General features: G+C 37.6%; 1 protein-coding gene across 8 annotated transcripts in view; it reads right to left on the bottom strand.

The window, feature by feature from the left end:
• Positions 1-21,198, bottom strand: part of LOC129765033 (spectrin beta chain) — an 81,815-nt gene extending 60,617 nt beyond the window's left edge. For 6 of the 8 annotated variants that reach the window (XM_055764840.1, XM_055764844.1, XM_055764846.1 and 3 more), the window contains exon 1: positions 20,909-21,184. The gene's annotated coding sequence lies outside the window, so the exon portion shown is untranslated. Of the gene's footprint in view, positions 1-12,067; positions 12,276-20,908 lie in introns of those variants that run through there. The other 2 variants (XM_055764841.1, XM_055764842.1) reach the window with 2 other exon arrangements.
• Positions 21,199-25,610: the final 4,412 nt, after the last annotated feature.

Raw genomic sequence — 25,610 nt, 5'->3', positions numbered from 1 at the left:
GGCAAGGGGACGAATGATTGTCTTGCGTTGCTTTCTTCAGAAATTCAAATGGCTTACGCCGGAAAAAAACAAATGGCTTCAGTATTCTTGGACATAAAGGGGGCCTTTGATTCTGTTTCAATAGAGGTTTTGTCAGACAAATTACACTTTCGGGGTCTGCCGCCTCTATTGAATAATATGTTATATAACTTGCTTTGTGAGAAACATTTGAACTTTTCTCACGGAGATTCGGCAGTAAGTCGGTTCTCTTACATGGGCCTCCCCCAGGGCTCATGTTTAAGCCCCCTTTTGTACAACTTCTATGTAAGCGACATCGACAATTGCCTTACACAAAATTGCAGCCTAAGACAACTTGCAGATGATGGAGTGGTGTCTGTCGTAGGATCAAACGAATCCGACCTGCAAGGACCCTTACAAGATACTTTGAACAATTTTTCAACCTGGGCCATTGGGCTAGGGATCGAATTCTCCACGGAGAAAACAGAGATGGTGGTTTTTTCTAGGAAGCATAGACCAGCAAAACCAAAGCTTCAACTTTTGGGTAAACCGATCACTCATGCTATGTCATTCAAGTATCTTGGGGTATGGTTCGACTCCAAATGTACTTGGGGGGCCCATATTAGGTATCTGAGTAAAAAATGTCAACAAAGAATAAACTTTCTCCGTACAATTACCGGCACCTGGTGGGGAGCCCATCCCGAAGATCTTATAATGTTGTATCGAACAACTATTCTCTCAGTGATGGAGTATGGCAGTTTCTGTTTTCAATCAGCTGCCAAAACACACCTCATTAAACTCGAGCGAATTCAGTATCTTTGTCTCCGTATTGCGTTGGGATGTATGCCCTCAACGCATACCATGAGTCTCGAGGTTTTGGCAGGCCTACTCCCACTAAAAGATCGCTTCAATTTAATATCTCTTCGGTTCCTCATCCGGTGTAAGGTCATGAACCCATTGGTGATCGGAAATTTTGAGCAGCTGATCGAGCTAAATTTTCATTCTGGATTCATGAGCTCATATCATGAATTCGTCTCCATGCAGGTTGATCCTTCTTCGTATATTCCCAACCGTGTTTGTTTTCCTGACTACATCAATTCCTCTGTACATTTTGATCTGTCCATGAAGCAGGATATCCATGGAATTCCAGATTATCATCGATCGGGGATCGTTCCTACGATTTTCGAAGCAAAGTATGGGCGTGTCAATTGTGATAATATGTACTTTACTGATGGGTCCTCTATGAATGAGTCCACAGGATTTGGAGTGTTCAACAATTTTTTTAGCACCTCACACAGTCTTCAGTATCCTTGCTCAGTGTATATTGCTGAATTGGCAGCAATACACTGGGCGCTGGACAGCGTCGCCTCACGACCTGTTGAACACTATTACATTGTAACAGATAGTCTTAGCTCTGTTGAAGCTATCCGTTCAGTGAGGCCGGAAAAGCACTCGCCGTACTTCCTTGAGAGAATACGAGAAATTTTGAGTGCTTTATCCAGACGCTGTTATGTCATTACCTTTGTCTGGGTCCCTTCACATTGCTCAATTCCGGGTAATGAGAGGGCTGACTCATTAGCAAAGGTAGGTGCAATTGAAGGCGAAATTTATCAGCGTCAAATCGCCTTCAATGAATTTTATTCTTTAGTTCGTAAAAATACCATCGTTAACTGGCAACGCAAATGGAACGAAGATGAATTGGGCCGGTGGCTCCACTCAATTATCCCTAAGGTTAGCCTCAAACCATGGTTCAAAAGTCTGGACTTGAGTCGGGACTTTATTCGCACCTTCTCCCGACTCATGTCCAATCACTGTTCGTTAAACGCGCTACTCTTTCGTTTTGATCTTGCCGACAGCAATATCTGTGCCTGCGGCCAAGGTTACCACGACGTCGAACACGTTGTTTGGTCGTGCGAGGAGTATCTTGTTGCCAGATCGAATTTAGAAAACTCTCTTCGGGCTAGAGGAAGGCAGCCCAATGTGCCGATGAGAGATGTGTTGGCTGGTTTAGACCTTGATTACATGTCCCAAATATATGTCTTCCTAAAAGTTATCGATCTTCGTGTCTGATTATCCTTATATCCTTATATTCTCCTTTTCCTTTTTCTTCGCGAGAAATCAAATCCCTTCTTATTAACAATAGAATAAGGTGAACTGTAAAAACATTTTAGATATAAGATAGGCTTAAGAATTGAGTGTAATGAATGTGAGTGTGAATGTGAGAGTGAACATTGTCAACATATCCTTTTATCCCTTCCTTTTCCTGAAGAAAATATGTCACCCTTCTAAACTCGAGTAGACCGCGAGTAATCGGTTTTCTACACCATTAACATTAGAATTAAGGAAAAATGTTTATATATACTTGTAACAATACAGTCAGGAGTTTGGCTCCTTTAAACTTATGTAACTGAGCCTGTAAAAATAAACGATTTAATTAAAAAAAAAAAAATAATAATTTATTTGAGTGGACAAACCGTAGTTACCGACATAAAATATCGGAATTGTACAAATTGCAAAATAATACTAGAGGAATTGATTCCTATTGCAAAGTATCGAATTCTTGAACAACTTTGAAATTTCGTTACCGTCCCGAACACCGTCGAACGAATTGAAACAACTGAGCCAGAGTTTTGGTAGAAAAATACGACGACCGATGAAACTCAAATGTCTGGTATCGTCAACAAACAAAATTGTTGCTTCAGGGGTATCGGGAATCCCCACATCATTTACGATGCACTATTTCTCGATTAGTGATTGCTTGGAACGGTTCACCCAAAAACCATTATTTGACCATATTTCTTCAGATTTGGCGATACAGTAAACGGCGCAATCGATATCAGTGAATGTTAGCAAACTTGTATCACCGCAAATGCATGAAGAAGTCTGCCCCCAAAGGATTCTTTGCTACTAAAACTACTAAGACTACGGATAATTCAAAATTAGATTCTCTGTAGTCTCAGTTTATGACTATTTGCACAGCTCTTCCAGATTGGCACGCCATATACAATTACTGGAAGAATGATTTTTGCTATCCCATTTGTTTATTTTAGGCTCATTAGCATTTTAGCTGTAACAGAGCCAAATTTTAATCGTGTGCATGTCACATGTTTATCATATCTCTAATTAGCACATTACACAGTTGCCATTTTTCGGCGTAAGAGTATTCTTTCTGTTCTTCCATTATCCTGTTAGACCACCGAACAGCGGAGACAGTTGATATGATCATTATTGAGTTGTTAATAGAACAGCAGTCCGATGTGTCTTGCGGAGCAGTGCAGTTGTATTGATCGATCTCCATCGCTGATGATTGTTGCGTGGACGTAGTTATTCTGTGACAACACAAAGATGGTCAATGAGGGCCCTGAGTTTTGAACTCATGATCGATCACTTACTAAGCGAACGCGCAATCAATGTGGCTACGAAGACCCCCAGAAGGATGATTTGTTTGTAAACAGCATGCTTATTTTTCAGTGACAGAATCGAGTTGCGATTGATTGAAGGGTACAATTACCTTATCAATGTAGGGCAACACGGGATGAGTTGGACATACGGGGTGATTTGGACCACCCTTTTGTCTCAAAAATTACGACTCAACTTGGATTTTTGATAGTGTCATCTCCTTTTATTGTTGAACCGTATGTACCTAACGTAATACAACATTGGTAAAATTCGACAGGTGGAAGGAAACGGTAGCATGAGCACGGCAAGCACATTGATTGCCAAAAAATGTGAGTTTTCCGATCGTAGTTTTAAGGTTTTTCCCGCCGATTAAACAAACTTTTCGTGTATTGTGCAGTAAAGTTCTGTTCGTCTACAGAAGAGGAACATTTTGATGCAGCGAAACTGTAAGTTTGATAACAATAAATGAAATAAATTGCATTTTAATTTTTGCATATTGTGTGGGGTGACATGGACACGTTTCTGTGGGATGAATTGGTCCTACAGGTTTGAGGCTTTTCTTTGGTCTAATTGATTCCATATGCCGCTGAATTACATGATGGAAAGACAACGTTGGAAGGAGGAGCTTGAAAGAGCAACGCAGGCCATCAAGAGCGAATTTTCTTTGACCAAGCATCGAAGGGTTTGAAAAGATCCATACAGAATTCGAGATGGTCCCAATCCAATTTTTCTGGTCTGGAATCTGGCCAAGACACCTGGTATGGAACCCAGAACACTGTTACTGATTGTAGCATTATCCAAAAATATTTTACATAAACATAAGTATGTTTTTTTCGATGAAACACACAGTGGTTCAAATCACCCCGCATCAAGTTTTAATGTCCAAAAATCATCTCTTTTATTTTATGATATATTTGGTAGTTTGAAGCTTCTTATAATGATTGAACATTGTTGAATGAGAGAAAACAAGGGTAACTCAAAATTCAATGTGACATTTTCTATTTAGGCGATTTGCTTAGGTGGTCCAAAATCCCCCCTTTTCTCCTATTATACATGGTGTTGATTTTGTCAACATGCGTTCAAAAGAGCAGCTTGCTATCCGTGGTGAGGCCAAGGTAAGTGATCTCTTTGTATCACTGCACCGCAGTGGTACTGACTATGACTTAAATTTTATCGGTCAGACTCTAACATATAACAGAATATGAAAGAATATGATTCTTCGTTGCATCGCGGTGTCATCTGCGAACAGCGAGAGGAAGCCATCATCCGAAAGCGGAAAAAGATCTGGTGTGAAGATGTTAAAGAGTATTGGCCCAAGAATACGTCGTTGGGGTACTCTAGCATTCATGTTAAATGATTATGAGTTCTTGCCATTCACAAAGACCCGGGACGTTCTGACTATATGATACCATAATTGACTACAGCGCCAAAGTTTGTTGTGCAAGTAGCAAAGTCAAATTATCGGTTGCTCTCAAATTTTTGATCCAACATTTGAATTTACCCACCAATTTTGAAATTACAAACCTAATATGAATTCACCATCGGAACCGAATCTATGTTTGCTTTTCAATTAATTTACATGTAAACATCAATTGTATAAGACCCATTCCAGCGTGACGTGACATCGTTTTGACTCACTAACAACAGTTTTTTCTCGTTTTCATGTATAAATCACACGATTTCCAAATAGTAAACGATATCAAAGGAAAATTGAGAAAATTTCCTACTTCTTCAGTTGGAGAATATTTTACAGTTGAATTCGCTTGTTGCCAGTCCAATACTTTTGTGACGTGACAACGCCTGTCTTTTTGTGGTTTCCGACTTTTGAACATTAATGTTGCATTTTCAGTTCTGTTACAAAATATACAAATAAACTTTGTTCAATGATTTGTCACCAAAAGATAAACGGTGATTCCTGTATATTCCGTTTTTTTTTATAAAAAAAAACTCGCAAAAACATTGTAAAAATCGGCATTCATTTTGTGACGTGACAAGGCGCTCTGTACGAAAAAACAGTCTCCACGAAGCGTTGTCATGTCACACAATCAATAAGTTGTATTAAATAACAATTTCTCCGTATTGTAGCAAGATATATACTCGATGTTTTTCATTACTCTAAATACTTCTCACTTTCATCTGAGATCTCCCCTTCCACTTCCAAAGGTCCATCCTATAGGGGAATGCGGTGACTTTTTTCTGGCTTTCTTCATTCTAGCGTTTAAGCGCCATTTTGCGTTTTCATTGCTTCAAAAACAGAGAAGAAATATGTTTGACCTGTATGCAAAATGAGTTCAATGTTCTTTCAGATTGTGAAACATTGCGAAACAAGGCAATTGTAATTGCTTATGGTATGTTCATCAAAATAAACAATATAAATTGAATCTACATGTTACCCGCAATACACGGTATGCCGTTATTTGGAATAAAAAAATCGGAGTGATTCTAAACCGACCTCCAATTTTTACATCGTGATTGTTTAACACGTTCACTCTGGCGCTTGCCATCAATGGCTAGCACAACCCTGGTTCATCGAGTGGCGCTCACTACAGGGGGAACGCATTAGATTTTGCTATCAGACGTTTTTGATATACTCTTTGTATGCATCTGTGTGCATGCGCGCGTACCGGGGCGTTTATGTTTGCGTGTTGAAGATGTGTTAAAAAAACTGTTTCGTAGTTCGGGTTTTCCGTGAACTCGACTGGAAAATAGTATTTATTTAGCATTTATCAAATACACAATTTTGGAGCACTTACAAATTAGTTTCTTTACTATTTGATCCAATTAGCTTTTCAGAAATATTGCAGTTATTAGGTTAAATAGCTGTGAACAAAGCTACCAAATAATTCATATTGAATTCATGAATATTCAATCAGCTGTACTTACAAATCAATATATATAATGAAATATAAACTCTAAGAACATAATATTTAATGTTAAATTCACTTTTTATAATTCAAAGAACAATGGAGCTTTTCATTAGCTATTGATTCAGCGTTAGCACATCGTTTCTTTTCATCGGATTATCTCATTTAGGTATATGTCACATGTCAGTTATCGTTAACAATCCACACAGCGCGTCGATTATTTTCGGCGCCGACTTGATGTGGACCCGATTCAAAGGGCCTATCGTTCGCAATCCTTAACAAGATGACTTTAACTTTGACTTGGACGTTGACTTTGATCGTTAACCGTTGACGTTTCCGTGTGCATTTGGATGTGAACTTTCTTTGTCTAACTCCACACGCGTCGCTCTAAGGATAAGTTCTTAACATTCAAATATTATCGACTTCTCGCTTGAATCCTTTCTGCACACTATCAAACTTTATTCTTTTTTTTCTATTCTTTTTCGCGTATATATGCCAACGCTACCATTCGCGATCGATTTCATGCCATTTCCGGTCTTTTAGATCCGTTTTTAACGAACCGGAACTCACCATCCTCGATTTTGAAATGACATCGGAATACGATATTCTACTTCCGCTGGCAATACACCTACAACCAATACCCAAATCGTATGGGGTTTCCATATTTCTTGTCATTCAATACTATTACCAGCAAACCGGAAGTCGAAACAAGAATCAATTTTATATTGTGGAATCTACGTTCATCTATTGTTGACAAAACATAGAAGAAAGTTCGTTTGTATGTTTTCAAAAATTAATGTTCAACAGTCCGAAACAGTAAAAAGTCAGGTGTTGTTTCGCCACAAAAGTATTTGACAGACAACAAGCCAATCTATCTATAATTAATCGTGTGTTTCATACATGAAAACGCCAGAAAAAATTTTTGTATTGAGTCAAAATACTACCACGTCACGCTGGAATGGATCGTATACTTTGCGTGACGTGACAACGACTTCTTGAGACAGTTGATACTGCTTTATTTATGGACCGATCTTCACCAAATTTTGTAGGCTGTTGACCCTCATTGTTTGCTCAGAGAAACCCAAGTATAAAAAGGTTTGAACTTAGGTTCAGCTGATAAACTAAAAAAAAGCTCTATTTTTGTGACGTTACAACGCTTCAAAAACACCTGTTTTTCAAATGCTTGTTTCTTATAAATTACAAAATGAAACTTAGATCTACCCACGGCTCTTCAAACAAGTATTAAATTGCCTATTCAATAGTATATAGACATTGACTTTTGGTTAACCAAGTGCGGAGATATCTCAAAAAACATAAAAATAGTGAAAACCTAAAATATTTTAAATATAACTATGTAGTTGTTTAAACTCGATTCTCTCAAAGGTTGACCCATAAAAATCAATGTCGTTTCAAGGAATTCATGATATAACTAGTGCTTATTCAAATTACGTTTTCAATTTTCTCCTAAAACTAAATTTGAAATTTGATTCTTTGGTGCATAACCTTATGGAATGGGTCATAAGCTTCGCGGAGCCGATGATTCAAAATATGTTTACACCAAATTTCACCTTAATTCAATGTTTAGTAGGATTCCACCGAATAATCGCGGTTCACTCGAGGTTAGACGGTGGTCGCTCGTGTTCTAGAGCTTGCTACTCAAAATACAGTCAAGACTTGTTATTTGGCATACACTCTGTCAAATATATACCAGGAATTTGTGTTTCTAAAGAAAATGCTTTATTTATAATCTAAATTAATATTATTGCCTTCAAAATAGGCCCCTTCAGAAGTAATACACTTTTTTCAATGAACAATCCAGTCATCGAAAGACATTTTATAGCTGTATTCAGGAATTGCCCCCAGTTTACGCAATGAATTCATTTTTATATCTTTATGAGTTTCGAAAATATGAAAAAGTCACACCCATGTCTCGTCGCTAGTAGTTATGAGATGGATGAACGTGGAATCAGAAGATACAGACTAATTGTCATTACATTTTAGGGGCCGTTCACATACCACGTGGACAGAAAAAGCATGATTTTAGACACCCCCTCCCCCTCCGTGGACAAGCGTGGACATTCCTTATACCCCTCCCTCTGTTGTCCACGTGGACATTTCTCCAGTTTTTGGAAGCAACCTATATCCTATACAACCTATATCCTATATTTTTCGCTCAAATCTAATTTTAAGTTTGTTTAAATTTTCTATTACATGTTTTGTTATTAGAAATGATAGCCTTGTTATTAGTAACGATTTGTTTTAAATTCACCGATTTCGATATCAACGCGCTGTTCAAATCGTCTAAATGTTGTAATGGACATATTCCTAGTTTTGGATTGTTCAACACACCCGAAATGTCACTCAACCGAATAAACGTTATTTGTATTAACTGCATTAAACTTTGTGCTTCGTTATTGGGAAGGGATAATGACAATGGATTGTTGGATTGAACACACTTTGAAAATAAGAATTATCAATTAAAATTTACTTCTCCGTATCAAATATCTATTCTATGTAATTTAAAATTATATTAATTCTCAAGTGGTGAAATTTTTTTATGGAAGGTTATGTCTAATCATGATTTTATATTATAATGATCAATTTTAGCGGTAATATAGTAGTTAAGACGGGGTCAGGAGTACGTGTAATTAACCAGGCAATCAAATAACACCAAGTCAAAATTTCCAATCATTTTTTTCAAATTCTAAAATGAACGTAATATGTCTCAGAATCCATTCATATACATTCATGATCGCGGATTGCGAAATATGTTCTCGTTTTACAGAAATCTTAACAGTTGATAATCTGAAGATACATTATCTGATGAGTAAGGCGGGTGGAGTCTTAGAAGTGCCCTTGAAGTGTTCTAGATCGTTGATTTTAATACGTTCAGCTGCGAGCAGTACTTGTTGGAATTAAACGAGACTAGTTGCTTGGTAGAAGCTCATAATGCAGATTTCCTTCCAGTCCTACCAGATCCAAAGAACCTGCTTCGGGGTTTTATTAACTTGTCCAATATTTTTTAACTCAACATTATTGTGAATGATTTGCTCGTCACAATTAGCTACAAATATGTATTTTTGTGCTCCCGTGGCCAAGGCGTCACACATTATTATGCTGGGGGTTCGAGTTCGACTTGCACCGAGGTCACGCGTATTCTAGAGCTTCACACTCCTGAATACATGCAAGGCGTGTTCTTCGGCATAGAAACCTCAACTAAGTACTTTGTACTAATAAAAATGACGCAAGTTATACCTACGTTGAGAAGACTAATGTTCCGCTGGGTGCCATCCAAGTCAAGTCATGCATTTTCGTTGCGTTTATGAAACAAATCGTAGATTGAGATGCGTTCTTTCAAATGTTTTTCGATAAAATAAACCCTTATTCCGGAATCCGGTCGGATTTAAAATAAGCGCAATATTGCGTTCATTCATCTGATCGAGTCAAATCCAAACGGGTTGTACAAATGTTGCAACCTTGTAACCCACTAGAAGCGTATTACAAAAATTACCAGATATCAACAAAGAAAAACATCATTGCAAGCAACAGATCTCCACAGATACGGCCCGGGCACTCATGGAAGAATTTGTTGTTCGTTTCAATTTTCGGAAAACCTTGGTAGCTCTCGGAAAATATATACGAAGCCGTTTTGTCGTCAAGAGCAGAAGCTGAATCGAAACCTGCACATAAGTCGTGATTTTTCATACTACAAAAATTCCAACATTTTTTGTGTCTTTATCCTGACGGAATACATGATCCTCCATTACAGATTGGAATAAATTGATCGATGCCAGTTCATGTGTTTTTTTTTTCAAAATATACATCTCCGGGAGGAAGTCCAGTCATATGAAAAAAATATGGATGTCTGACCGGGCAGGCAACTCAGTCTTTTTATTGTTGAATACAGAGTATTCAGGGTGGGCATATATTTAAAAATATCTCGTAAATATAGAAAAGATCTCATTAAATTTTGACTATAAATGAGGGACTCAGAATGAATAAGGTGTAAGTGATTTGATCGATTTCTCTTCAACAACTTTCTCTTTAGTAAATAACTCAACTGCAAAAATGTTCCAATCTGAGCTTTAGAATTCGAAAGTTGAGGCTCTGACAAATTGTCAAATACAGCTGGGAATGTGCTTGCTGCTAAGTTATGACCATAAGAAAGAGTCGATGTAGAGAAATCGATGATGTCACTTACACCCCTTTCAATATACTTTACGTGTCCACGTGGACATTATCTGAACCCCCCCCCCCCCTCACCATGGACATTTTCGTACCACCCCCCCCCCCCCAAAGTTGTCCACATGGGACATGGACAGCCCCTTAGTGCTATGAAATAGCTGTACAAAATACTCTGTATAGCATATCATTATATCAGATCTATCTAAAGATACAGTATAAACAATGTTACATTATATGGCGTTCAAACTTTGAACCGATTGATGCTACTGCCATTAATAGACTAAAAAACTACCAACACCAGCCAGTGCACTTTGCATCATGAGTTCAGAGCTTAAAATACAGAATTACTCTTTCATTCAATTCGCCGAAACACACATACACAAACGCACACGTTGTGCCGTTTGTGAAGCCAATCGCCGCACGATGATCATCATAACATCTGAGAGAGCGAGTGTGTATTCAAATGTCGCGTTCTTGCATACTGTGTTTATTCATTATTCTTCACCAACAGAGTACATAAATGTCTGGAACCTGATTAGAACTTCCTGCAATTTTGTCTTCTAACAATCGGTGATATTGTCAGTGCTATATGTCAACCGGTCTTGGAGAAAGAAATGCCCCAGATTTGGAGGAAAGACAACCAAAGCTCATTACGCAAGGATTCTTGCGATCAATCAATATCGATCTATGCATTCCCTGCTCCGGGCATATGCTTCGAGCAAACCGCATGTGCCACGAATGTTTGAAAGAGAATTTGAAATGATCCAATTATGTGGAAGTGTGCTCGAGTAACATAAAGAAATTTTGCAAGTTTCTTTTGCTATGCTCCACTTCGAAAACCTAATCTGGTAGCCGACGAACATGACCTAAATCATGCCTTGGTTGCGGCGATCATCGATGGAAAGTTAATTTGGATTCCTTGTAGATTCGATTCTGAAAGTTTTGAAGTCACTGTAAATTATCGTCCGAAAAAGAGTCAAATTAGAATGATAAATTTGAAAATTCAACCGAACTGAAAGAATTACGGAATCTGAAAAGTGCCGGTTGACCGAACGTCTGTTATGGAACGTCATTATGGGGGCAATAAAAGCTCCTGACTTACGCAAACCCGGAATCATTATTAAAAAAAAAAATTCCCAATCGCGATAACGAGATCCACACATAAAAAAAATAGATAGCGCCGAACGTCTCCTCTGCACAGAAACCAAAAAAAAAACTCACGATTCGCTTCCTTGCTCTTGCTGCAGACGACGAGGGACACGGAAAACAAAATCAATGTCAGGAGTTCTCCCCGATAGAGGTGAAAAGCTGCAGTGCCAAAACCACACTTTAACCATGATTCTCCGATACATTTTTCACCACATACACGCTGGGGAAAAATCGCTCACTGCTCAACTAGTGACTGTCCTTGATCAGAAATGTTTGCCAATCGCTGGGATTTAAAAATTGCTAAACAAAACGGAAAAAAAATGCAAACGTGCAAATCAGGAAGTGGCCAAATTTCAAAACGATACCACGATCAATGGCATTTTTCACATTTTCCAGCAATCGAGATGCTAGAATCACTACAAATCATGTACACCACAATATCGAAGAGTATGTGCAAAATCATTCATACTCACTTCAAACCGAATTTCTGCACAGTAAACTCACAAATGTCTGGAAACAGGACTAACAGGACACAATCTATCACCACAAATAAGCGAGAAAAACTTCCGATATCCGAATAATCGGAGGATGAAAAATCTCTTTCCGTTTTCAGCACACTCGACTGGTTCGATAATATAGCGGAGTGACTCGTCGTATCGTCCCGTTCGAAATTCGCCACTTTTCTCGTGCTCCTGTGACCGTGTGACATGGAGGCATACAGTGCTCTACAAACACACACACCGACCTGCGGAGCCGCAAGTGACCGCGAGTTGCGATTGCGCAATCGACGCGTCTCGTGCTCACGGCGGTGATCATGATGCTGCTTTCGATGTTTTTTCTTTGCTGTATTTTTATTTTCCGGCCTCGGCGGTTCTGGTTTGTGTTGTTGTGAACAGCACACACCACGGAGCGTTCTGACGGATGACGGTTTTATGGTGGCAGTATTCTCTCGGTATTTCTCTTTCGTAAACCCGACAAAACACGCGCACGCACACACATATATACACATGTACAAAAGTGGCGGTGATCCAACTCTGGCTCCAGCAGTCTCTTGGCTCGCGAGTTTAGTGTCGGCGAGTAGGATTGTGCTTTGTAGAGATAACGGGTTGATAAGACTATCAATATTCGAATGGTTTGGTAATTTGACGACCGTAGGAAATAACATTTTGTGTTTCAAAGGAAAGAGAATAACACGGTTTAGTTGTTATCAATTTTCTTCGAAAAGCAATAATTATATGAAAAAGGATATACGAAAAAGTAGCTGCAATTTTGCTCGAACCTCAAACCTCTAAGCACCTATAATCTCGTAATTTCTTGATGATTTTACGAGATTTTAGCACCAATCGATTTGAAGACTCCCTAACAAATTGATCGTAATACAGATAATTACGACAAACATCAATAGTTAATGTGTTAATTTCCTGAACATTCGTGTAGTCAACGATAGGTTTCCCCAACACGTCGTTAACTGCGACTGCGACATGTCATGTTCAAAGATATTCAAGAATCAATATGCAAGAAATATCGTTACGCAAATCCTACCTCAATTATACGCTCTTGAACACAACTCTCCATTTTTTTCTTTCCCACTCTCATGGTGCATCATCCTGAATGAGGGTGGCCTGAAAAATCGGCTTTTGCCGATTGGGTCGAAATACCCATTTAAAAAAAAGATCCGTAACTCTTGAACAGCTGAACCGATTTCCGATCTCTCACCGACTTCTAAACTTACTAGACTTCAACTTAAATGTCTATTTTTAGGCAAAAAAATAAATATTTCAGTGTTTGTGATTTCTGAGGTGTTGAGAACTAAAAAGTTCCAGCTGGTTTATATGATTTTTCAAAAGCTAATACTTTTTTACATAACATATTGAACTCCCTAATCGTTTTTTGAGGCAAACAAACAACAGTTTGTTCTGATTTTTTAGCCGATCATGCCGAAATGATCCCAAGGATTTCCACATTTTTAGAGATCTCCAATGTTTCATTGGCTTCAAATCGTTTCAAAACCTCTCTTAAAATTATGAGCAAGAACCAACATTTTCTGGCTTGAGTAGAACTCGAATTTTGATGGAATACAAAATTATGTGTTCTAAAGTGAAATGAATGGAAGTGCGGGTAAGATAGACACACTGTCGCACAGTGGGGCGACTCCATACAAAGACTGACCAAGCAAAAAAGTGCTGGGATGCTGAACAAATATCTGGCATCCATTTTTTTCAGGCTGTTCATAAAGCACGTGATCTCTTTTTTTGATTTTCTGGCACCCTCCCTGTAGTATATTTTACATATTTTTTATTTAATTTTATCATCTTTGAGCACAAGCCACCCCATGAAGCGTCCTCTCTCAGATTCATCATCTTTTCCTGAATCAACAAATGTTTTACAAACAACTCACTCCACTTTGAATTGTGTGGTACCGCTGAAGTTGAAGGTCTTAACGGTATAACGATATTATGAATATGATTTTCTAAATATGGTTTATATCTATTTGAAAAGAGCTGAATGTTTTCAATATATATTGTTTTTAATATGCGCTGAGTGGTAAACTGGTTTGATATTATTTAGAATTCATAAATACCTTAGAATTCATTACTCTGCCCTATCATGCGCTTTTGAATGAGAAATTTTGTGATGTTCAGCAGAAAAATATATATTTATTTTATCCTTTACAGATTACTATGATACGATTATTAAATAAAATCCTAGCTTATTTAATTAAATCCTAGCTAAAATTTCAGCATTAAAGAAAAACATAGTAAAAAATTGATATCACCTTTCTCACTAAAAAGACAATTTGCGCAGTTTTGCGCTACGGCGGACATTGTTCATATGAGAGCTAATGTTTTTACCTAAATTTTGTATGTAGTATGTAATCTGCGGTAACAAAACTTTGAAGCTGGTTTTCTACAAAAAAATCTTTTTTTTCATTATTTTTTATGATCAAATATCTAATGAAAAAGAGTTTTGTATAGTTTTTTGAACAACCTTTCCTTTGACGCCAAAAAAAAACCAAGCTGTTATTGAAGCTGCAGAGCGTTTCAAAGCAATGTACTTCCCCTCGAAAAATTGTCAAAAACGTCAATATGGCAAGCTTTAAAGTCATAAAAAATCAGAATTGATGATATTGCGCTCAAATTCGGGATTTGAGCACTTGAATATTCTAGCAAGAAAGGAAAAATATTACCAAATAGCTGGCGCCATTTTTGTTTTTTTTTTATCTGGTGGCCCGGAATTGCCCAATGTGTGTCGGGGTAAAACCGAAACTTTGAGAAAAACTAATGAAAATTTGTTACAATAGATTCAAACTACTAAGAGGCTATCAATATACAGTGTGGACACTTTAAGAGGAACGAGTTCTGGATACGTAATTGGATTGCAAAAATTTTGAATGCAAAAAAAAAACAAACAAATTCATGTACTTCGACTGCAAAAAAAACTGTTCACTGATGACTTATTGAATCCTATAGCCCTTGCTGCTAATGTAGCATCAGGTTCGCGGAACGAATGGTCCGGACTCCGATTTAGAATCTCAGCCAGCAATTACCTTTTTCCCTTACAGTTTTTTGTATATTCGAGTGGCTTTCACCCTTCTGACTGGTTCGTCTCTTGGACTAACTGCTCTATTTACATTCTGAAGGAAGAACGTCGGGAGTGAGCATTGAACTCGATGTTGGTACCAATGAGATTCTGAACCTGAAGAACTGAACCTATGCGCAACACTGATTATTATTTTTCTTTGTAACTTTGATGAAACAGTCTTACATTTGATGAAACAGACGAATCTTAGAAGATTCGTCGCAAAATATTTTTATATACTCTAATAAGATTTTTCTGCCGGACTCTGTTTCAAGAATTCCTAAATTTTCCTAAGTAGTTGAAATGATTTCCCAATTTATCGTTCAAAGAATTACCTCGGATATACAGGAAAGGCCAGAACTTGTAATTTTTGTTATCTCTTCACATGGTTTCAAAAGCCTAACGCACTAATCCATAAAGCTCATCATTATAATAGAAAATTCTTGTTAGAAAAAAATTGTTGAGGATTCATTGCAGCAAGCTTGATAACCCTATTAAATGGGATATTCATTTTCAATGTGCTCCCGTGGCCGAGTGTTAAACGTCTCACATCATAATGCCGGGAGTTCGGGTTTAATTCCTGTTCTGGCCGGGGGATTTTTCTCTCGACTTGCACTGTGGTCACGCGTATTCTAGAGCTTGCCACTTCAGAATACATTCAATGCGCATTATTCGGTATAGAAATCTGAACTAAGTACTACTAATAAAATTGACGCAAGTAATACCTACGTTGAGAAGGCAAAAGTTCCACTGGAACGTTAGTGCCATCCAAGAAGATTCATTTTCAGATTAAATATTTTCATGAAAAATGTGTTTGTTTCTTCCTGAAATTTAAAACTTTATTTGATTCGTGCTCACATGAGGTTTCGCCCAGCTTCGTGTTTGCATATAAAGCCAAATGTCCGGTCATCCGGCCTCGAGGCTCGCCGAATATTCGGTATATTCGGTAATTACCACCCGTTTCATCACTAGTCCAAACGGACTGTCAAATACGTGAATTTAGATGCCGGCCAGAAATTTCAACGAAGAGAAAGAAATTTCTTCATTATTTCAGCATATAGAAACTCAAGCTTGTTCAAGCTTTAGTCAATTATATATTCCGTTGCCTAAATGATTTGCTAACCCTCACACGTTATCATTATTATATTCATTATTGAATAAACATTCGTTAATGAAAATGATTTTGCAGGGCCCTGATTCCGCCGTCAAGTTGACAACCGATACCCGCACATCAAGCAATCGACCAGATTTTCTTTATCAAACGAAAGGGTTTTAGCCGAAACAAAAGCAGCAATCGGTTGAAATAGAGAAATAGATCTGCAATCACGTGTCTTGCTACAATAAATGTTCCTACCAGATGCAATGATGGTCAAGCGGAAGGTGTTGCTTAGGAATATGACAACCGTCTTCCGTTTGAGTCCATCTGCCGATGGAGAATCCGGAAGTAAACCATTAGGCATTACTACAATCGAGAGAGGTTACCGTGAAAATCCTGCCTCTTCTCAGATTCATACTACGCCATACGGCATCCGGCTACGGATATCCAGCAGCCGGATATTAATGTTTTTACGAATATGAAAATGGAAGAAACTGCATGTGTGCATGGACCGAAAAAATTATTACATTTGAGGGAGAAGGATCAACATATTTTTGCATTGATATAATGAATGATGATAAAATTATCCTTTTATAATGAATATACTTTGATAGAGTATATTTTTCTGATAAGGATTTCATATCACAATAATGATATTTTTGTAAAGTGTGTCCTCAGGGATGATAATCTGAGAGACCGCACTGAAAATATGCTTTATGGCTTGATGGAGCAATACGTTTGACTTCTGATCAGTGTTACCACACGTACAGATTTATCTGGAATGGTACAGATTTTTTCGTTATTTTTGGTACAGATCCTGTCAAAAAGTACCGATTGGTACAGATTGAAATTTATTACATTTGAACAAAACAACATTGAGGTACATGACGACTTTGACGCCGCAGTATAGCTTGGTGCTACTGATCATCCAAGTATTTACAATGCAATGATTGACCAGTTTCATAAGGACGAAATTCCTCACAAGGATCGTCTAGCTTCGCGTCGGACGGTGTGACGTATGTTTTGCCCCAGATCAACAGTTTCAATCGTTTGATCAGGCTGTAAAACCTGAATTCACGAAGCTGAAATAATTTTATTTGATCATTCTCACTAATATCTGCGAGGAATCTTACGTTGTTCCAATTTCCAATGTTTTTAAATATGAAGATCATTTGAAAAGCGACAAGAATTTTGGGTTGGAATAGCAGCAGGAGAAATTATCAGAACAATAGACAGCGAAAGAGATCATTTTAAAGGATATTTGTCGCTGTTTTTTCGCGGAGCTGATCAAACAAATGAGAGAAAGATACGATATTGATTATTCGACACTCAAATCTGCGGCAATGTTAAATCCCAGAAGCTTTTCCAATTTGACCAGCATTAACTTTGTGTTTGAAGTGTTTCCAGGATTCTACCATGGAAATGTACAAAATGTGGAAAATTAATACCGTACCCTAAAGATAAAATTACAGGAAATCACAATTTCAGAAAACGAGCATGTGCAGGGTTGGTGGACAAAAATTGGATGCGTAAAATAAATTGACGGTTCGCTCGCATTTTCGGCGCTTCGATGCCTTGTTTGTAACGTTCTCACTATGCCTCACTCCTCGGCAACTGTAGAGCGATTTTTTTCTGAATATAGTCAGAACAAAAATAAGCTTCGAAATCGGCTCAGTCACCATACGACGAACGCTATTTTGAGATCAAAAGATTTGGTCAAACATCGTGGCGGCAGCTCGAAAATTTTAATAATTGTGATAGTATGCAATCTATATATGGAAAAACTATGTATAAGCATCATCAAACACACGAATGACTTGCAAATGTGAATGTAGTATTTTTAATAAATAAATGAGTATTTTTTCATGCCAATATTTTTTTTTCTCTACAACGAATATTTTTTCGATGGCACAAAAAAAAGTACAGATGACCGGATACCGGATATCCGTGGATGATGGATGAATCAAAATTTCAATTCTTCTTTTATATTTAAAAAACGAAAAATCCGAGACTGTATATAATCGAGTCCGGCCTGTAGTTTTTTTTTAAATTTGTCAAATCTCGTTTTGATGTTTATAAAGCAAACACATTCAGAATTAGAATCAATATTAATTATCGAACGGTGAATTGTTGCAAAATGTTTACAGGCAATTGAAATGGTTTCGACCCACACGATAAGTCTCAATGTTCTGACGGGATTACTTCGCCTATCTCATCGGTAACAAAACCTAATAAATGAAAAACCGATGATGAAATACTAAAATATATAGTTATCTACAGTATTACAATAATAACAGAATACGCACTGTGATGTAGGACAAAAACAGTTCGATTGAACCACCTACAGGAAAAAAAAATCAGTGCCTTCCATAGATTGAGGGAGATCACCTATTTTGTGCTAATTGAAAATATATCACGTTTGGAAAAAATGAACCCTTGTTGATCGACCACAATTTTCACGTAGGATTACGTCTTTCGGGAAACTAAAATATCGATGGCGTCACGAAAGTTGTCCAATTTCGAACGCTTATTGCTCAGTCATTTCTTGATGGGTTGGGTGATTTTGACATCAATCGATTTGGGCACCCCTAACAATCTATCGCAATATAGATGATCATAAAATTATCTACAGGCAATATGATAAAACAGGGTTGGAACAAGAGCTTCTGATTTCCCAAACATTTATGCTAGGCGATAGGCGTTTCCCAAACACGTAATCGACTGCAATTGCGACGACCCGTCGTCGGAAGCGGCGGCCTTTCGCAAACAAACCTGTGTTCCATCGATTGCCCGGTTAGTTTGAAACATAGGAGACGATCCTTTAATTAGGTCTGACCGAGCGTTGGACGGCATACGTTTGCCCGGCTAAGTAATTGCTATCCGTTGTATTTCGGTTCCGGTGACGCTAATACGAAAATACCGAAAAATCTTACAGGATTACATTAGCATCGACCCCAGTCAATTGTTTCATGAATAAGTCTAATGAATAAACACTGTGAAGTAAAAAATGGGAATTATTCAAAATCTAGTAACAGAGAAATTGAACGATAAAAACCATTGTGAATTGTTATTACAAAGACCAAAAAAAGTAATACTCTGCGTCGAGTAAATTCATTAGATCAGATATATTACATATTATGAAAAACCTTTCCTAATTTTCTGAAAAAAGAAAACTGAGTCATTCACACATCTAACACATCATTGTTCAATTACGCCAATTACGCAAATAACTCGTGAAACGGACACAAGAAGCTGCTGCATGGAAGCTTTTTCTCTTACACTTGGTTCAGACAGTGGAGAAAACATTTCGTGAAACAGACGGCCCGAACAAATTATTAAATATTGCCCGTTATACGAAATTCTGTAACTCCTCAATTTTCCGACAATTACTGGTACAGAAATTAAACAACAGAAAATGTATATATGATCACGAACACTAATATGACAGAGAGAGCTAATCAATAAATGATACTCGATGAGTAAATGCATTGCAAAAACGGAGAACGTCTTATTGATCTCATTCATTCCGTAAAAAAATAAATAAAATCATCTTTTCGTTGTGATCTTATGTGAGTAACACATAGCAACAGTGAGAGGTTTTAAACCATATCTAGCAGAAAATGTTAACATAAATAAACAATATTAAACAAATCCATATAAGCCTAAGTATCTTAATATTACATCGAGAATGAATCTATAAATCAAAATATTTATTTTCGTCAATTGCAATATGAAAACATGCAGTTTTTCGCCACATGAAATGCTGAGTCGAACGTTTTGCATTTCTCCTGGTCCATAGTGAAAATAGCATTGAAACAAAAAAAAACAGTTTTGTGTTTGTACTTACGAATTTCCGGACACCACCGTTCTCTCTTATTCGATCGTCTGTTTTTATTTCCCCTTCATTTCGTTCAAAACAAAGTGAGAGATGGAAACCGAAAAAAAGCAGCAGTGCCTCTGTGCCGTAGAAAGTGGTTAATGTTTTATGCTTCTGTATGGGTGAATGTGCGAAGCATAAAACAACATGCATCATACAGCCGAACCGAACTTTCTGGTTGTGTGATGTGTGACTAAGAGCTTTTTCTCTCTTTTGCTCGTATAGTTAAAAATTTTTGGTACTCTCACACCGTCTCGTTTTCTCTCATATGACAAGCGGCGGTGAGGTCAAATTAATAAAAATAAATTCTCTCGTCTATCACAAAAAATATGATTCAAGACACTTCTCAGCGAAAATAATGATTTGAACTTAATTTGAAAATGCAGATAACTGTTATTGCGAGACTTGCTGAAATAACATTTAAAATGTGGGACAAGAAATAAAAATGACGATGGTCGATGATGTCATCGATTCAATTTAAAAAATGCTCCCTATCCTGCTCATTCCCATTATACGGTCCTGCTCTTGCTCCCTTGATGAAATATGCGCAATGGGCGTTGTCGTCGTTTCTGCACCACATATACCTTTTCGACCAAAATCTAATATGCCGATTCTGTTACACCACAGTAGAGGCCAGTGATCAAATTTTCCCTTTTGCCTCTTCACAATATATCCAACAGAAAATTCAAGTCCGAATGAAGGGAAGCGAAAAAAAAGACTACTTTTTCATTGGCTAGGCGCTTAGTGTAGAAAATTACTCACATCCAATCAATTTCTTGTAATAAACTGTATTTTTTGATCGTCTGCGCGATCGCTAACTGTATTTCCGCTTTTGTTGCACCGTCCACTTCAACTTTCGTGACACAAATCTGGCCTGAAAATGCACTTTCTTCAACGATTTTTGCACAATTTTTCACTTGCTAGTTTGAACTTTTTTCTGCTACTCACACTCACACGGCACTATTTCTCCTTTTTTACAGCGCGACGGCGACGACCATCTTCACTCGACTACACTCGCTTTCGGACAGAACTCGCTCGAGCTTCAGCACTGCTCGCGAGGCCAAAATATATCAGCGTTCGATGCGTTCGCTGGTTGAAAAAGAGAGAGTAGGATAGCATATTGTAAACATGACGCAAAATGAATGCGTGCTTCAAAAAAAGCTTCTCATGTATCCATTCACGCTACAAACCCGGCAGCGGCGTTTTCTCACTTTAAACCAGAGTTGAACTAGGTTTATTCCATCCATCAGAATTGGTATAAAGGGATAATTTTGGGAAGTAGTTTTGTTCTTTTTTTCTTTACCTCTCTACCAGCATTTGTGTATTACTTTTGACGTAGGACTACGTCTTATATGAAGGGTGCCAAATCAGAAAACGTTTTTATGAAATAAAGTTAACGTTAACAACTATTTCCGCTGCGAACGGATTCTCACGATTTCCATACCAATCGAATCGGAAATTTTCTAATGGCGGGTTTACATTAGAGAGATCTATAGCTATAGATGGATTTATTCACGTGAAAATAGGTGTAAACGGGTGAGAATAAATATGATACACTTATTCGAGGTATATATAACTTGAATAAATTCAGCATATGTAAACGCTTGTGAATTTCTCACTGGTGAGAAATCACTAAAGTTGGATGCGTAGAACTGCAGTAGGTGAATAAATTCACCGAAAATATGAATATATTCATTATAGAAGTTCACGCTAGTGTAAACGGTTGATGCGATTTCTATAAATCTCATCATATTTCTTCACATGAATATATCACTAGTCTAAACCCACCCTAAGATTTGTTTGATATGCTGCACATTACAATCCCATAGTCTGTATATGGTTTAAATTGGCGAAAATTGGAAGCATCCCCATTTCCCCATACATTTGTTCTGTCCATTTGTGTGCTTTCCCGAACAGAGCTGTCAATAATGGGCAACTTATGCAGCCGCTGCTAGGATAGAAACAACGAAGGGGGATAGCCAAAAGAGAATGTTTGCAAAATAAACTCCACCCTTGCATATTAAGTAAGCTGACGCTAGCGTATAAGTATTGCATCTCCTCTAAGAAAATTCTCAGAATTATTTTGTGTCCGAAACAACAAAAGTGGCTTATTCTGCTCGGTTTGGGTGTTATGTTTCCCCTCGAGCTGTGAACTCTAGCGAATATTTCACATGAAGTGCACCAGGCATTGCAAGTAATCCGAGCCATGGCCAAGCAGACGAAAAAAGAGAAGAATGCAAATGATTAATGAATGTTCTTAATTCAGTATATCTAGTCATTCATGACACAGTAGAACCCCGATCATCCACGGAACGAGATGCCAAGGTCATTGGTCATCAATCGAACCGGAATTTAGCCCAAGAAATTTTATCCTTCTGCAGAATTTTTTTTATTAATTTGTGACGTTAGGTTTCCGCAGCTGGGAGACGAAGGTATCGAAAACGTTTATTCGAAACATATCATTTTTTGCCGGTTGCATTATTAATACTTAATGGCCATGAGCCTCTATCTCAAGAATTCTGTCTCCATTGGTCCAGACGGAATACCTTCGCTCGTCATTAAGAACTGCATTGAAGTTTTGCTCTCACCATTAGCATCGATCTTCAATCTATTGTTGAATTCTGGAATTTTCCCCGAGATCTGGAAGTTCTCGTTCGTTTTTCCTATATTCAAAAAGAGTGATAAGCAATCGTTTATGAACTATCGCGGTATCGCTGCTTTATGTGCAGTCTCTAAACTATTTGAACTGTTGGTGCTGGATTATTTGAAGTACAATTGTCCCAGCTACAATGCCTCTGAGCAACACGGGTTTATGCCGAACAGATCTACTGCTACAAATCTCATACAAAACACCTCTTTAATCATACGCGAAATGGTAAAGGGACATCAAGTCGACCCTATTTACACCGATCTCTCGGCTGCATTTGATAAAATTAATCATGTCATTGCAATTGCCAAATCAGAGTTACTCGGCTTCCACAGTTCTCTTCCTAATTGGCTTCGCTCATACCTTACCGGTCGACATATGGCAGTAAAAATAGGTCATATTTCCAAATCGTTTCCAGTATCTACTGGCGTGCCTCAGGGTAGTCAGGGCAGTCTGTTTACTCTATTTGAACGACGTTTATTTTTCTATTCTTTGCATGAAGCTGTCTTACGCCGACGATTTCAAATTGTATTCTGTTATAAAGGACCGAGGTGACGCTTTATTTCTGCAGCAACAGTTATACGTTTTCGCTGATTGGTGTCAAAAAAACATAATGGTGCTAAACGCCTCAAAATGTACGCCTCACATATTGCCTGACGGATCATATTATCAATCGTGAGTCAAACATTAAAGACATGGATGTCATACTTGCTTCGAAACTAACCTTTAAGGATCAGGTTGATTACGTTTCCGCCAAGACGTCAAGTCAACTCGGTTTCATATTTCGGTTCGCCAAAGAATTCAGGAATGTTGATACCTAAAAGATGAGGTTTTGCGCCCACTTTGTGGGCTTTTCCCTCCAATAAATAATAAAAAGTATAATGATTTGTTGCGGTGTTTCATAGAATCATCGATACAGCACAAATTGATTACGGAACAACTTTGGAAAATGAGCAAAACAAAGGGCATTCTGAATTTGCGTGTATCGTGCAGTAATACATTTGACAATATGAAGCGAGGGCGCCGGATGCATGTTTAAACAAAACCAAATGTAATTTTTTTCTTACACACATCAACAATTTTCATAAAACATGTCGAAGACACACCGCTGGCACGGTGCAATGTGAGTGAATTAAAATAATAAGTAAATACGCCCTGCTCAAACCACGTTGACGCCCCGCTGTAGTAGAAACAATGCTTTAATCTAATGAATACCTTTTTATAACTGAAAATAATTTGGATTTATTAGTAGTAGCAGTTCCTCTATCAAAACTTCGCACAAATATTTTCAAACAACCACTCCTTTGGCTTGATCAATGTTTCGATACAATTTAATCGTTGATGATAAGTTTAATGTTGGTAGATCAATCATGAAAATCTTGGTCATTGTCCTATCACTCGCAGTTTCACTAAAGACACACGTAAATCACGAGAACACTGACTCAGCCGAATGTGTGCTATTGATTTCATTTGAGGTATCTCCAATTAATTCGTATAAAATAATGGAATAGTAACAATACAAGTGATTTTTATCTCACCTTCTCGATCAAAATTACGTTATCTATATTGAGCCAAAAAACGCTAATTAACAATGGATCCTATTATGCAATTGCAAGAATTTTGCTCGTTTGCTCTTATTGCTATGGATATTGAGCCAAACAGTCGTATCGTCCAAGCAAAAGCTATCGGTGCATTTGTCATAATTTAGCGAGCTAATTGGTTTACTAGTTGCATCCTAGATTGGTTAGGCATGTGTCTCCTATATTTAGCTTCGAACAAAAAAATCAGAATCGTTTCTAAATATGCAATTCGCAACACATGAAGTCCACTCAATGTTTGGCTGATATTTAAGCAGCATTTTCTTATCATCGTTCAATATCCGAATTGTCGCTAGAACTAAAAGACGAATGCGTATTCGAAAAAAAGTCACAAATCAGTGAAGGAGAGCTTCGCTGCTTTGTTCAGATATACGAAACTTTGATAAGATACTTTGTTCAGATATATATCTGCTTTCACCAGATATACGAAAGAATTTGTACGTCTCCATTTCGCAAAATACATCTCACCTTAGAATACATATTTCAGTGAAAAAATGTTTTCGATGCTTTCGACAAGGTTTCGGACGTGCTGTGATTGCCAATCCGTCCCAAGCTTTCTGTAGAGCTAAAAATAGTCTTATTTGTTTATCACACGTGTTTTGTCCACCTTGTTGTCGAAAATACCCCATGGACTTGAAACTAGGTTTAACCCTTTGCGGTCGTTTGTCTGCTCTCAGCCACCACAGCCAGGGATCATACTAAATACTTTATCCAACCCTATACGTTTACACTTTTCATAAACGAATTTTAACGACTATTGAACTTGTTAATACGCAGTTTCTATGAATAATAAATAACGGTACTCAGTGTAAACAAAAGAGTATTAGCGAGGAAATATAAGGGGATCTTTTTCAAGGGAAATTAGTTCCGACTGCAAAGGATTCAACCAGTACCATGGGATGGATTTAATGCGAGTCGATCGGAAGAATACTTGTTTTTTTATCGTATGTTTTGATGTTTGTATCGTGATTTGCAGAAAGTATAATTATTTTCCAGTCTCTTTTTTAGCATCAGCATCGATTCATCCAGGTTATCACACAGGATGTCGTCATATTTCCATTGATAAATTCACTCCGTAAAGCCGCACTAGCTCATACGACACCTACATTAGAGTTCAGAAACACAAAAGTGATGATATTGGTATTTCTACACGCTTAAAAACGAGATTTGGTCTTGATTAATTTTATTATTTCCTGCCTAAATTCGTTTTAGCCATGAA

This window comes from Toxorhynchites rutilus, chromosome 2 (genome assembly GCF_029784135.1).
Source record: "Toxorhynchites rutilus septentrionalis strain SRP chromosome 2, ASM2978413v1, whole genome shotgun sequence".
NCBI lineage: Eukaryota > Metazoa > Arthropoda > Insecta > Diptera > Culicidae > Toxorhynchites > Toxorhynchites rutilus.
Note: the sequence above shows the minus strand (reverse complement) of the source record. Positions and strands in the feature narration are given on the sequence as shown.